At 35.0% G+C, this 12,031-nt stretch overlaps 1 protein-coding gene across 12 annotated transcripts in view; it reads left to right on the top strand.

Moving 5' to 3' along the window:
* LOC137248932 (probable G-protein coupled receptor B0563.6) overlaps positions 1-12,031 on the top strand; it is a 232,513-nt gene that overhangs the window by 20,486 nt on the left and 199,996 nt on the right. Inside the window, exon 1 of one of the 12 annotated variants that reach the window (XM_067779926.1) lies at positions 11,873-11,958. The exons of the other annotated variants lie outside the window; for them this stretch is intronic. The gene's annotated coding sequence lies outside the window, so the exon portion shown is untranslated. Of the gene's footprint in view, positions 1-11,872; positions 11,959-12,031 lie in introns of those variants that run through there. 12 annotated transcript variants of the gene reach the window in all.

Genomic DNA, 12,031 nt, shown 5'->3' with positions numbered 1-12,031 from the left:
CAACTTAATTTATTCGTTATGATATTAAAAGTTGTATATATTAACTTCAACCATTCAAACCGGAATTGCTTTTGGTTGTCCTTTGGGTTCATTAATTTGAAATATTTTATACGCTGAAACTGTTAAATAAATAAATGTCCATAAATGTGTAGGTATGTACATCTATTAAGGTGCGTGTTATTTATATGAAGATAAATATCTGTACTGTGATAAGATAATGCGCTTTCCCAAGCTATCGAATATCCTTTTTTTTTTAGACGATGGCGCTTTAGCATTAAATAGTAATAACAAAAAGATCGAGACCGAGTTTCTCTTTCTATTTATGATGCGCTGCTTTTTAATTTTTTCTAAAAACTGATTTATGCCAACTCCAAATAGCATCTACAGCACCCCTAATAGCTACATATGTAAACACATCTAAAGGTCACAAACTTTAGCCACCTCTTTTAAAAATTGTATAGCAAATTTAATTTACGCTTGCACGTGCTTGTTAAAAGTCACGTTAAATTTGATTTGTGGACGAGAGTTTGTATTGCAATAAGAAGTAATCTATGAAAATGAACACACGTACGCACGTTTATGAGCATAAGTGGGGAGGGAGCTGTCTTCGACTGTGCCGAATCCCCAATACATTTCATGAATGTAGCTAAGCAATAATCCCATCCCATTGCGAGTCTTATAATAATCAGCTGTATATTTGTCATATATAGAGAACATATACACGTAAACGACAATTTCAATAAGTATGCCATAATTAATGGATTGAAAAACCTCACACAAAGTTTCCCGGTTCTGGTTGTCTACTTGAGCTAGCTGTGACGATGAACCTCTTATCTGAACGATAGATTGTATGGAGGATATACGCTAAGGTCTGATGTGAACACCAAAATGTACCCGCCCACCGAATTTCGTCAAATTATCTCAAAAATTGAGTGAATATTTTGCAGAGTTTAACAGATGGTTATAGTTAAATCAACCGAGATCGTCACACTGATCATTTCGATATCCTTATTGTTTGACCAATCTTTTTTTTTTTAACTCGTAAAGTTCGGTATTCGTTTTATAAAAACCGATGAATGAAGTTTCACAAATCTAAAATGCGCCAATTAAAAATCTGTAGCTTCTCGATAAGATATCAGCAAATTTATAACAAATCGATCACTTTCTGGCAGACGAGCTATAAAGATGAGAAGATACTTGTTTGCCCTTTTAAACGAAGCCAGCGTTGAGATATACTTATATACCGGCAGGGTAAAAAAATGTACTCACTCCTATGTACGTAGCTATTTATGTGATTGGAAGAGTTTTAACTAATTCAGATAATCTTGTTTTGAATTGACAACTTAAATTATAATACTCGTCCAAAATATTCTTTAAGATTGTACCAGCAAAATTGACGAGCAAATAATAAATTAAAAGCAAACGCGTTTTTATTGTTTAAATATACGAACTCTTTATATGCATATGTATATGGTGGGTATAGCTTTGAGGCATCTAATTATGTTTTCAAAAAACAAAACAAAAACAAGTAAAAACAAGTAAGGACGGGACTGTCTTCGGCTGTGCCGAAGACTTCATACCTTTCATGAATGTGGCTGAACAATAATCTTATCCCATTCGCAATCTCCAAATAATGCGCTGTATAAGACAAGAAATATATTGTGAACAGATGTACATACCTCAACGATTTTAAGATATATATAAAAATATGGCAAAAAACCCCTTATCTGAACGATCGGTGGAATTGGATATATATTATATATATCTATATATATATATATATATATATAAAGCTCCGATCGAAATGATTTTCATAAGAAATTTTCTATGATATATTAGAATAAATATCACCATGTTTAACGTCTTTATATTGGAAATTAAGGGAGAAATTCACATAAATCTTTCTATCTGAACGATCGGTTGTATGGGATATATATTATATATAGCTCCGATCAAAGTGAGTTTTTGAGAATATCTTCTATGATATATTAGAATATATATCACCAAGTTTAACGTTTTTATATTGGAAATTAAGGGAGAAATTGCCAAAAATTGTCTATCTGAACGATCGGTTGTATGGGATAGGTATATACTATATACATATAGCTCCGATAAAAGTGATTTTACAGGATATCTTCTATGATATATTAGAATATAAATATATCACCAAGGTTAACGTTTTTATATTGGAAATTAAGGGAGAAATGGCTAAAAATCTTTCTATCTGAACGATCGGTTCTATGTGATATATTATATATATAGCTCCGATCAAAATGATTTTTTTATGAAATCTTCTATTGAATAAATATCACCATATTTAACGTTTTCATATTGGAAATTAAGGGAGAAATTGCCAAAAATCTTTCTATCTGAACGATCGGTTGTATGGGATATATACTATATATAGCTCCGAACAAAGTGATTTTTTGAGGATATCCTCTATAATATATTAGAATATATATCACCCAGTTTCACGTTTATACTTTCTAAATTGCGGCAGGAATGACCAAAATCGTCTTATCTGAATGATCGGTTGTATGGGAGACATATGTTATAGTGGTCCTATCCAAGATATCTCCAAATTTGAGGAACTACTTTGCGTTCAAACAGACAGGCGGACGGACGGACAGACAGACGGACATGGCTATATCAACTCAGTTCGTCGCCCTGATCAATTCGGTATACATAATGGTGAGTCTATCTTCTATATTTCTCAACGTTACAAGCATCGGACCAAAGTCAATATACCACTTCATGTTCATGAAAGGTATAAAAACGACAGGCTGAAAATTATCACAAGCCAAGAGAAAATTTAGTCTCACTGTCACTTGCATGAATTCGACAACTTTTTTAAAGGAAACATCGTGACATGCAGTGAGAATGAATATGGAAATTTTAACATTATTAAGGAATTTTAAATAATAATATATTTCTTGATATTGGAGAAGTTAGATAAAGTTATTCAAGTATCCTCAAGATTTTTTTTTATCTTACGAAATTACCCTTACTATGAAATTCCTGCGCATTAATATGAAAATAAATTGTCTTTTAGAATCACTTGAAATTTCTAGGCAACACTGAAGTTGGCATGCTCTTAGTAGAAATTAGATTTTTGATCTGATATAACAGCTTGATATGATATGAGGTTTCATTTGGATATTTCTTGTTGGTAAGCATTATTAAGACAATCGATTCCGTCGTGATGAGCGGCAGGCATAGTTCCAGTGTCCTGGATATCCGCACACCCTTTCATTCATTAACTGGCGCTTAAGCGCCTAAGCGGTTTTAGCCCTTTCACAAAAAGCTAATCGGGAACACCAAAGGACATCAAGTCTTTCTCTATCTGCCTCTCCCAACCCAGTGGAGGTTTCCCCGTTCCTCTGCTTCCAAACTGTGGTGTCGACTGAAATCATTTCTTAGCCGGAATATCTTCGTTCATTCGTATAACAAGACCTAAACAGCGAAGCTTTTGGAGTTTTATTTGCTGCACTGTATTCATATCTGCGCATAGCTCATTCAGCTCATCATTATAACTTCTTCGATACTCGCCATTAGCATTACGGATAGGACCATAAATCTTCCAGAGGATGTATCCCTCCAACACTTCGAGAACCATTTTTTTTATTATCCCGACACCGTCCAAGACATCAGATCATCACAGTCTTTTTCAAATTTTTATCCGCCAACAGTGACGTGGCTGCCAAGGCGCGAATGTGCTGACCCGTTTTGGATGGCAACAAGGTTTTCGTCTTTTCCTCTTTTATTGCAACGCCACGTATCCGACAGATAACAAAAGGTTAAGAGACCTAGGCATGAAGGGTAATGTTGACCGGTTAAATTAAGTTCAGGTGTATAAAGGCTATGATTTGTTATCGAAACATTATAAACCTGCAAATTTTATTTATGAGTTATAGATATTTTATCAATGAGTGATATGATGTTTCAAAAATGTGTCGATTTATTTTCCAAAAATTATATTTTTCTTACGAAACTTTATCAATTTTTATCGAAAAGCTATTAATTTTTTATCGATGAGCTATATATTTAATCGATTTCTTATAAAAACTTAAAGATTTGATTTCGTAAATTTTGTCCGATATTTCTCTAAAATATATCGATAGGATATGTAAAAGATATCAATTTATTATAGAACGGCTATCGATTTTTCAGAGAGATTGTCAATTTGTTTTTGACTGTTATCGAAAGGTTATCGTGTTAATGTTATCGGCGTGTTACCAATTTATTATAGGCGTGCTATAAATATAAAATTGGTGATACATATATAACCCATCGGTAAAAGAGGGATATGAAACCAATTTTGTTTTCGATATTAAGCCGATAATAAAAAAAACAACTTGTCGGTATAAGATAAGAAGCTGTTCTTAAATAACCTGAAATTATTTGTTTCCATTGAAAAGGTACCCTCTGTTGTGATCTATCTTAAACCCGTAGGTGAGCTTTGGTTATTTTAAAAAAATTAGTTTTCAAGATGTACGCCTCTGTAACGAACTTAATTTTTTTGAGGAAAATGTGCCCATTTCTCCAAAAATCATGCGAGTTATGCCGGTTTTACATAGAACCTTTTGTTGCGCGTTGCTTCGCCTTTTATTTATTTATTTATTTTTTTAATATTCTACAAATTGAGCAATTTAAACAGACTAAATAGCAGTACATTCACAAATAGTATTTCTTATACAAAACGGATGTGCAGTGTAAAACATTAAGTAAACGATCTTAAGAGTTATAGTTACATATTTGATATTAAGAGGTGACATGTATAATTATATGCGCGATAATTTAAATAAATAACTTAACTTTACAAGAGGGTATGAGTTTTGTATAAGTATGCCCAGTAAGGGGCAGACGATGGTATTCAGAAGGGAGCAGACGCGAATTGCTCAGAAAGGAGCTGATTGCCCAGTAGGGGGCTAATGAAAGGTGCTCAGAAGGGAGCTGAAGCGAACCGCTCAGAAAGAGCTGCTTTATTATATACATAAAATGGAGTAACAGCAAGTTATAGTTCGTTATATGAAATATGTATACATATATACTAATTTAACTCAAATAAAATACACCTCTTTATTTTGAAAAGTGAGTCCGACGTATCAAAATTACTATAATGCTTTTTAAAATCCAGGCACAAACAACGAATAGCTTCGTGCATTTCGAAATTCGACCTAAATGTGCTCAAAAAAAGAGGATGGAAATGCCTTGATAGCCTGATGGGAACATTAAATTTGATCTCACTAAATAAAAACGGGCTATTCACCGTTCCACTAAATAATTTCACCATAAACAACACACCAAGCATTCCCTGAGACTCTCGAGAGAAGGAAGGTTTATAAGCTTTAACCAACTGCTGCAAGAGGGAAGATTTCTTGTTGGATCCCACGCCAAATGACTCAAAGCAGTAAGTAGGAATTGTTTTTGAACCAATTCAAGCTTGTCACGATAGATTTGATACCGCGGGTTCCAAACGATTGATGCATATCCCAATATAGGTCTCCAAAAGCAGTAAAGAGAGATTTTGTAACGTAGGGATCATTAAATTCCTTAGACCACCGTTTAAGGAAAGCAAGAACTCCTTTCGATGGGGTCACGCAAGTTTCAATATGATATTTAAAGTCAAGTTTTGGGTCCATTATAAAACCCAGGTCAATAAATCTAGTGACTTGGTCCAGCCGGTAGTCACCAACCGTGTAATTATTCACTTGAAATGATTTTCTACCAAAACTCATAAACTTACATTTATTTAGGTGGAGGCTCATATCATAAATATTGCACCACTTGGACCTTGCGGTACGCCAGAAGTAACCCTAATGAATTGAGATTCGCTATTTTAAATAACACCTCTTGTTTCCTTCCTTTTAAGTAAGAGGAAATTCAACTGAGAAGTTGAGGTCGAAACCCTAAACCATTAAGTTTATAGGTGAGAATAGTGTGGGAAACCTTATCGAAAGCTTTGCTGAAATCCGTGTAAATTACATCGGTATGTAGGTTATTTCTAAAGCTTCTGGATATATGAGTAGTAAATTCCAACAGGTTCATCTCAGTTGACTTGCCTTTGCAGAAGCCATGTTGAGCTGGGTTGTTGATAGGAGAAACTGAATGAGCTAGTTGTTTAGATATGATGGATTCGAAAAGTTTCGGTATTTCGCTAAGTTTTGCAATGATTCTATAGTTTGCAACACATGATTTACTGCCACTTTTGTACAGTGGTATAATAAAAGACTCTTTCCAGAAACAGGGAAATATACCTTGCTTTAGAGAAGCATTAAAAATATTCGTTAAGGACCAATACAAATATTTAAAACTTATATGAATTGAACGCATGACTCCACCCATATGTAGTGCTAGACATAATTAAGGGTATGAAGTCGAGACAAAAAGTAGAAATATTTTTAGCTTATGGCGCTATCAAAGTGTCGAAGTGAAATAGCGTGACGAGAGCTCTATTATTGCCTTAGAAACACCTTAGACACTGATAATTGCTTATATAAAAACTTATGCAAACTGCGCATTCTTTTTGTAGCGAATACCTTTTCTCTCAAAGAAAACTTTCTTCTCAAAAATCTTTTAGCGAAAATATATTGGAAATAAATTCTAAAGTACGTCAGCTGCTATCTACGTGTATGACGAGGGCGCAGATAGAGAAAGTGAAAAAAATTCTTGAAAGCAACGCTTTAGATATAAATATATGCTCGTAAGTGTGTATGTATGTGATATGTACGTAAAGAAAAGTTTATGAACAATAAAAATAAATTGCAAAATTTCTTAGCAAATCGAAGCGTTAACAATTTGCAAAAGCAGCACATTTTTGCAAAAATTATCGCTGTTGCTGCGGATGCCGCCTAACATAGGATGATACAATACGCACCACAAAATATTTGGAATTTAGGTTCTTATTTTCATATATTATAACTTTAAACGAGAAATTCTTGTATATTTGTATATTTGTATGTTTGTATAGCCGAACGATCTCGGGAACGGCTCAACCGATTTAAATGAAATTTGGCACAGAGGTAATGTATCACCTTCTATGACTTTCTGCCTAGCTGTTGCCACTCAGAATGTTTGACAAGGTTGCCACCTGCAACTGCAATTGCATGAGATATGCCTATATGGGTATGAAACGAAAGGTATTTTACTCCGCATTACAATAGGGACATTTTTGAGTTAAGTTCCCATCTAGGGTTGCCACCTATTCGAAATTATAAAAAAAATTTCATGAGATATGCCGATATGGGTATCAAATGAAAGGTATTTCACTCCGTATTACAATAGGGGCATTTTTGAGTAGGGTCGCCATTTGGGGTTGCCACGTATTCGAAATTTAAAAAAATTGCTTGAGATATGCCGATATGGGTATCAAACGAAAGGTATTTCACTCCGCATTACAATTGGGACATTTTTGAGTAGGTTTGCCATTTAGGGTTGGGGTAGGTAGGTAGGTTGAACTGGCCGGTCCATGAGGACCTCACATAGACTGATTGAGTCCGTAGTGTTACCAGAAGTTTGTTTTAACGACCAAACTGAAAAACCCTATCAAAAACCAGGACCTATGTTATAAAATAACTCCGTCCTCTTGGCAAATACTAGAAGCTTCCTAGGACTTAAGCCACTTGCTGCTTCTAGATCTGACAGCTGTATCACTCCTAATAGCTGGAGTCTTAGCCTGGCAAGTGCAGGGCACGAGCACAGAACGTGCTCGATCGTTTCCTCCTCCAACCCGCACTTCCTACACCTGCTATCACTGACCAAGCCTAATTTAAAGGCATGTGACGCCAGAAGGCAGTGTCCAGTCAGAATACCCGTCATGAGTCTACAGTCCTCTCTTTTTAATGATAGAAGCAACTGTGTTAGTCTAAGGTTGTAAGACCTACACATAATCTTCGACACTTTACAGCCCCGCGCTTGAACCCACGCCTTTTCTGCTTGATCGATCATGTGCACCTCTCGCCTTCGCTTAATCTCGCCCAATCTAATTGGAACGTCTACGGAGCAAGCTTCAAGGGATGCGCCCTTTTTAGCTAATGCGTCCGCTTTTTCATTCCCATCTATTCCCATATGCCCTGGGACCCAATATAGATGTATGCTTCTCCCTGTCCCGATTCTCTCCAGAGACTGCTTACACTCTAACACGCATTTAGATGCTGTGCTATGCGAGATTATTGCCTTAATTGCTGCTTGACTGTCAATATAAAAGTTAACACGGTTGCAGCTTAAGCTATTCTCTTCCAGGGTTCCTACTTTAAGCAGTAGGGTTGGGGTAGTTATACAAAATATTACTCTACTTACTCATATTCTTTTAAAGCTTTAAAGAAGAATATTAAAGTTAAAAATCTTCGTTAAAAATTCTTGCACATGTTTCAACTTAATTTTCTTAATTCCACAAACGCTAATAAAATTGAAATACAATATCAAAGCACCGTGGCAAATTCTAGAAAAATATATTTAAATGCATATTTTTGGCAAATATGAGATGAATAGCTGCAATTTCTCACAGATAACTATAAGAAAGATTTCTCACCATAGCAAAAAGGTATCTCACCATGGTAATTTGCTACCGTTGGACACAAGAGGCATATGTTCAACTTATTTTGTTTTGTTGATTTTCCGACAGGGTTGATAAATGATGTATATTGGAACGATTTTCCGTCATCCCTTGTCATATTTGGTTTTGTGATAAACCGGTTTCGGCATTGTGCCAGCATCAGTGTCGATTTTCGTTGTGATCTGTTGTTGTCGTTTGTCCTGTATTTATAGTTCGTAGGTACATGAGCGAGTATTGTCAAAATTGATGCTTGTGTATACTTAGTTATGTGTATGTGCTGTGTGTTCATTCAGAACGGAGGGTAGTTTTTACTGATCGATTTGTGTGGCTAACTGGTGCAGGTAAAAATCCGTAAATTTAGTCAATTGACCTTCTTTGTGGGTTTGTTGTTTTGGTGTGTTAATCGTTTTGTGTATATTTGTTGTTGTGTGTTTGTCTGTTGTAGCTGTGTGATTACTTTGTTTCTTGTAAACAAGTTTTAGGAGCTCGAATATTGTGTCAGAAATTGCGATTATCTGTTCGTTTATTATTCTACCGTCGAATGTTTTCTCTTTGTAGATTTCCATGTTTTCGAGTACGTTGAGACGTCGGCCTTTTGCTTGTATGTGAAGAACCCTAACTGTTTTATTGATGTTTGTTGGGGAACATTGATTATCGACCATGTGATTCGCGAAGTTAGACTCGGGTATAATGTTTGGATTCCATATTTTTTTGTTGTGAGCTCTAATATGTTCTCTGAACCTCGTTCTTATTTGCCGTCCTGTTTGTCCTATGTAACTATGTTGGCATCCGCAGGTAAGCTTGTATACGCCGTGGCTGCTAAACGGATCCCCTGAGTTAGTGTTAGTCCTTAGTTTTCGCCCTAGATTGTTCGATGTTTTGAATGTTGTGTTAATGTTGTATTCTTTAAAGAAGTTTGCCAGTTTATATGTTGCTTTTCCAGCATAAGTTCAATTTGAAAACGTCATCTAACCATTTAACTGCTTACCAACAACCAACAGATGGCGCTTAGGTAAGTAAGTTGAAATTTAATTAAACTAACTAATAGTTGCCATAACTTATAGTTGTCATTCGTGAAATTTACAAGTTTTTGGAATGTAATAAAATTGTGAGATTTTCGTAGTGTATAACGAAAAAAATTGTTGAAATTAATAACTCTGCGCATGAAGATACTCGACCTAAATAACTTTTCTCGATTCCGCTAATTCTCATAACAATCCCTTATACTATAGGCTGGCAATTTAAAATTTTTCATTCCAGTTCATTTTGCGGTTAGTGTTTGATATGTTTTTGAAATCTATTTTTAAGGAAATCAAATATTGGTAAGAAAAAATATACAACATATATACATATAAAAAAAGTTGTGTTTGATTAATGATGACATGTAGAACAAAGTATGTGCGGCATACTCGAAGATTACCGAGCAAAGCTCGGTCACCCAGATACTAGTATATTAGCTGTGTTTTTGTCTCATCAATATATATAAACTCTTAAACTTTATATGGACTGCTAAGCGTTAAACTTTACTACACTTCTGAAATTGCTGCGCAGAAAGTTATTACTCCTAAATTTCAGTATGCAAATATATGTCTATAGCCGTGGTTTTTTACACGTATATACGTCTACGTTTGCGGGTAAAAAAAAAGCTTACCCTCACTTAGACAATGTCTAGGAGACCCATCAAGCGGCAACTAGCTACAGAACATGTTGTACCGAAAAGCGGAGGCACACACCTCTGGTGGCCACAGTGTATAACATATAGCTGAATCTATTGCGGTGAATAGTTCACACACACTATTTGTAGGGGTAATACATAGATGTGAGACATAGACACAGTACTAATGTTCTGCACAGAAATTTCAGAAGAGGAGATAAAATTTAACGCCTAGCAGTCCATATAAAGTTTAAGCGTAAAGGTATATAGATGTAAAAGAAAAACACAGCTTATGACTCACCTCTACAAATGGTGTGTGTCCCCTATTCACTATTAGCTTTGTGTCTCCGCTAGATGGGTCTCCTGAGCATTATATAAGTGAGGATACGCGTTTTTGTTACACACCAACGTAGACGAATATACGTGTAAAAAATACACGGTTATTATATTGCGCAAATTTGATAAGCGAGACGGGCTCATATTGCTTTACCCCAATTTTTATTCTTTGTTATTGAAATTCGGGTAAAATTAATAAATTTTAAAACGGCGACGGTTGCTAGGATATGTTTCTAAATTTCGCATCTTTGTCAGTTAGCTTTTCGAGTGCTGAGTTACGCACTCGAAGTCTAATGCCCTCCGTATAAATGCCCCGCTGCACTCTTTGTAGTTTCTCTCTAATGAGTATCATTTTGTTGGCGGCCGCCGAGGTGTAGTGGGTGCTCCGTCTACCACAGCGAAGATCCTGGGTTCACGTCCCAGGAAAAAATTATCAAAGTTTTAGATACAAGGTTTTTCAATAAAAAGAAAAATGTTCCAAGCGTGGTCGCTCTTCGGCAGTGTCTGCCATTAAAAGCTCTCAGTGTAAACTCATCAGCTTTCAGATGCCAATTTGCCTTATGCTAATTATTTTTTTATAGTAATTTTGTGGATATTCGTTTTAAACATAATTTTTTTAACATCGCGGGTTCGAATCGAGCTCAAGGCCTAACAATAATTTTTTATCATTATTATTGTTATGATACATTTTTTCTTAATTGAAAAAATTTTTAAATTAGAATAGAAGAAAGAAAAAATTTAGATTATGATAAATATAAAATAAAAAATGGCGAAAAACCCCCTTATCTGAACGATCGGTTGAATGGGATATATATTATATATAGCTCCGATCGAAATTATTTTTGCAGGAAATCTTCAATGATATATTAGAATAAATATCACCAAGTTTAACGTTTTTATATTGGAAATTAAGGGAGAAATGGCAAAAAATCTTTCTATCTGAACGATCGGTTGTATGGGATATATATTATATATAGTTCCGATCGAAATGATTTTCTCAAGATCTCTTCAATGATATATTAGAATAAATATCACCAAGTTTAATGTTTTTATATTGGAAATTAAGTGAGAAAGTGCCAAAAATCTTTCTATCTGAACGATCGGTTGTATGGGACATATACTATATATAGCTCCGATCAAAGTGATTTTTTCAGGATATCTTCTATGATATAGTAGAATATATATCACCGAGTTTCACGTTTATACTTTCTAAATTGCGGCAGGAATGACCAAAATCGTCTTATCTGAACGATCCTTTGTATGGGAGATATATGTTATAGTGGTCCAATCTTACCGGATACGAAAAATATCTAATATAATAAAAAATACATCCTTGTGCAAACAGACAGACGGACAGACGGATATGGCTATATCAACTCAGTTCGTCGCCCTGATCAATTCGGTACACTTAATGGTGAGTCTATCTTCTATATTTCTCAACGTTACAAACATCGGACCAAAGTTAATATACCATTTCATGTTCATGA

The sequence above is a fragment of the Eurosta solidaginis genome, chromosome 4 (genome assembly GCF_040869045.1).
Source record: "Eurosta solidaginis isolate ZX-2024a chromosome 4, ASM4086904v1, whole genome shotgun sequence".
Lineage (NCBI taxonomy): Eukaryota > Metazoa > Arthropoda > Insecta > Diptera > Tephritidae > Eurosta > Eurosta solidaginis.
Note: the sequence above shows the minus strand (reverse complement) of the source record. Positions and strands in the feature narration are given on the sequence as shown.